Source organism: Bactrocera tryoni, unplaced genomic scaffold (assembly GCF_016617805.1).
Source record: "Bactrocera tryoni isolate S06 unplaced genomic scaffold, CSIRO_BtryS06_freeze2 scaffold_25, whole genome shotgun sequence".
In the NCBI taxonomy this organism is placed as follows: domain Eukaryota; kingdom Metazoa; phylum Arthropoda; class Insecta; order Diptera; family Tephritidae; genus Bactrocera; species Bactrocera tryoni.
The window spans coordinates 18304284-18308675 of record NW_024395977.1 but is presented as its reverse complement, the minus strand read 5'-3'; positions in this window follow the sequence as shown (position 1 = coordinate 18308675).

Sequence of the window (4392 nt, the reverse complement as noted above, 5' to 3'; positions counted from 1 at the left end):
TAATTATATGCTCTCTATGAGCCAATCCTCAGTGTCAAGAGCTCTGCACTTTATTTCAAAACTGATTGTGGATGTTAAGGGAAGTGAAATTTATTTCCCTTCAAGCGCGCAGGATGTGTCAGATGCAAAGAAGGGGTAAGATAAATAAATAAAAATAAATATAAATAAATAAATAAATTTTTCTTAAAGATTTTACACGAAATTTGGGATCAAGGGCACAATCGGCGCAATCGATTGTACCCATATTGGGATTGTTTCACCCTCAAGCACAGATGCCACTACTCCTCTCTCACTTTTTATGAACCGGAAAGGATTTTACAGCCTTAATGTAGAAGCAGTACGTAATGTTCTGTATTATACAAAGTATTTACCAATCTTTCTATTAATACATATGTATATATTTGCATTTTTGGCAGGTGTGTGATCATCGACTTCTTCTTGCCATGATTCTGGTATTTGGACCACATCCCCAACACGTATGCACCTCACAAATACTTATAACACGCAAAGTGATTCGTGGCTGTTAGGCGACCAAGGATATCCATTGGAGCCATGGCTGTTAACGCCAGTCGCTGAACCTTCAGACGCAAGGGAAGTGCGTTACTCTAAGTTGCACGCCAAAGCACGTAATACCATTGAGAGAGCCTTTGGTGTTTTGAAGTCACAATTCCGGTGCCTCTCAAAACACCGCATTCTTCATTACAGCCCTGAAAAAGCGTCTTTGATTATTTACGCGTGTACATTTCTTCACAACATTTTACTGAAGCATGGTGTGGCTGCAGACCTTGGCTTCGAAGAAGTTTTAGAAGAATCACAAGACTCCGAAATTGTTTTGTTTTCGAAAACCCCAATTTTAGGGAGGGTGCTAGAGTAAGAGAACGTTACATTATGTCTTTATAATATACATATGTATGTATATATTTCCAGTGGCGTTATGTACTATAAATACATATATATAAATAAATATACATATATGTAAGTTACTGTCTGTCTCTGTACATTTTACTTCCTCTAAGAATGAATAAAAAGACATCTACATATGTTTAAATAATTCATTTTATTTTATTTAATTTTTTTTTATTTTTTTACATTTTTATTTCATTTTTTACATTTTTATTTCATTTTTTACATTTTTATTTCATTTTTTACATTTTTATTATATTTATCCAATTTTTGGGACAACTTATCTATAACCTCAGACAGCGAGGTTAGTGCCTGTGTCATTTGAGCCAGCACCCCTGCCATCTGCACATTTTGCTCTACAATTTTTCTTTGTAGAGCAATGGCCTCCTCCTCTCACCTTGAGAAATGAGGTGAAGGCGAGGAAGAAAAATTTATTGATAAAGCAGGAAAAGCTGGAGCAGGCGATGCGACTGCTAGTAAGGGTGCTGGAGCAGGCGATGTTGGTGTTGGCGAGGAAGCTGGAGCTTGTGTATTTATATACAACGCCAAAACCTGTAAGTATAAAACGGACCAATTATTGCCTCATGTAATAAAAAAATATATAGTCCGACAAATATTAAATTAAAATATTACCTGATGACCCAAAGTCGCAACACCCGGCAATCCATCCACCGCTGCTGCCCCAAATGTTGTTATGGCTTGCTCCTCGAATGGAGTCATTCCACTTATCGGAGGGCCTCCACCAGTCGCTTGCGCATGGGTCTTCAGTTAGCGCGCTCGCGATCGCAACTGGTGTTTCCAATGCATTAATGACTATGGAAATATATGTATGTATTTTAATAATGTGACACAAACACAAGCATTTATTATCTTACCTCCTTCCACTTGGCTGCCGACCGAGTTGGGCCTCTTAAAGCATTTAAATTATCTGCTAACTCCGACCAAAGTATTTGCAGCCCTTGAGGGTTGGTCGGAGTTAGCTTCCCCCGTTGCAACTCAGGATGCTGCTTGCAAAACATTACGTAATGTTGCAGCTGCTCCTGCGTTGTCCTCTCCGTTTTTGCACGCCTAGGAATATAGGAAATTATTGCATATATACATATATTTTAAACTTTGGAAAATTACTTACATATGCTGATTACTCATTTGTGTGTCCATTTTTGTTTGCTTATTTTTATTAAAACAGCTGTTTGACAGCAAAAAGCTATTTACCTCACGTGGTGACTTTTTAAAGCTTTTTTCTTATGAGGTTTGAGCAAGAATAGCCTCACAACATATGCCTCACAAGAAATCTCTCAAATGTTTCCTCTCAACTCAGTTGAGAGGTTTTTTCAGAATAGGGCTGTAAATATCTGATTGTGCATCTTGTTGTGAAAATGGAAGGTACATTACTTTTGTTATTATTGTTAAACGAAGATGAAAATTGTGAGAATAGGAATCGCGCGCCGCATTTAAAATGTTTACGCGACGATGGCACTCCATTTTCTTTGAGCGAGAATACCTTTGTGCAAAATTTTCGGTTAACTCGTGAAATTTGCCGTCGCCTAATTAATGAACTTGCATCACACAATAATCAGAAAATGTCACTACCTTTAACTGTAATGGTTCTAGCAGCTTTTGGACACGGCTCACATCAGGAAATGTGCAGGTAACAACGTCAACTTGCCCATGAGTCAGTCGTCCCTTTCGAGAAGTGTGCGGACTGTAGCAAAACTTATTGTGAAGGTGAAGGGAGGAGAAATAAAGTTTCCTAGTTTAAAAGAGGAAGAAACTTTTATAAAAATAGGGCAAGTATTATTGTAATACAAATAATAATATACTAATTTAAGGTAATTTATTTGATATATATTACAGATTTTTTATAAAATTTGGAATAAAGAGCACCATACGAGTAATTGACTGCACGAATATTGCTATCAATATAATTTGAATAGAAATCAGCTGTTTCTATTTACATTATTTTGTTCACCACACGTGTGGGGAAAAGCTTTGCGAATTGAATCTTTTACTTTTATCAACATTGGCACAGAATACCAAAATATTTCTTGCTTGATAAATATTTGAGTTAATTTTTAAATATTTTATTAATTTGTCAAGTGCACAGAGTAGGGGTGTTATTATATAAATTATGTTTTCACTATTGGAAGCAATTTTAATTTCAGCATACTCTAAAGCTCCGTCTACGTTTATAAATAGTATGTTTTCATTTCTTAAAATTTCTTTTGTAATTTCAATTTCTTTGTCTGATAAAATATAGGAATGTATTATATTCGATTTTGCCCAATGGATGACATAAACTATGTTAATTAGTTCTTCTTTTATTATTTCTAATTTATATTTAATTTGAAATATTAAATCATTTACAACTTCTTTTTCTTCCATTACCAATTTGGATATTTTATTGGTATTTTGTATTATTTCATTAGTTTTTTTCGTTTCTTAGTTTATTTATTACAACTTGCTTATTGATATTTTCTAAAATATTATTCATCCTTTCTATCAAAATATTGTTATCGCTATGGTCAGGATTTCCTGCAATCCATTTCTCAGGTGATCCTTGAAATCGAATGATTTTTTTTAATGTCTTTGTTTAGTCCGACTCTATTTAAATAATGTTTTGCCTGACTGAGAAGGAATGAAAGTATGGGTTTAAGGGGATGGTTCGGTATTCGTCCGTTAACTGTCGTCTCTATATGTCGAATGTTGTCATAGTCCTGCAGTTGAATTACATGTATAATTTTGAACGATTCAGTTTCTAATTTTGTCAGTCCTGAATCTATTGTTATTAGTTGGGGGGGCGAGTAGTTTAGGATCTGAACATTGGCAGTTACATAGATGATGTCAATAATTTCATTTTATTTTATTTATTTTTTTATTATCGTTTTATAAAACTTTTGTGAACCATTCTGCCTGATTCTGTTATAACTGTTGATGATTTGTTTTCCTTAACTATTTCTTTTTTGTAGCAAGGAGTCAATTTTGTGCCACATATTTTGTTAATTTTTATATAAACTTTCTGTCCTGGTGAGTAGTCTTTGAAAGTCGGTCTGGTACGAAATTTAAAGTCCTGTTCTTGTTTGAGCTTCAGGCTTTGTGTGTTCTTTAGTCTGGCTTTCTCATACTGTTCGGGGTTCATGTTAACTTTGCGTCTGAAAAAGTTTTCTAGTGGCTTTTGTCCAGTTGTGCAGCATCTTAAAATTTCTGCAAGAGTTGAGTGAAACCGTTCAATTTGTCCATTCGCTTTGCTTTTGTGTGGAGGTGTTCTGTAGACTCAAAAGTAGTGAAAAAAGTGGTGAGCTCGCCATAGGCCGCGTGAAGATTCTAAATTATTTATGTAAAAATATAGCAGAACTGCCTTAATTATTCCTTTCGTCAGCTGATGCAGGGTTCCATTTTTTGATTCCAACTTTAAAAAATTTCTAAAAATTTCAAACAAAACTTTTTAATATTAAAATTATTATTTTTCATACATATTTACATAAAATTTAT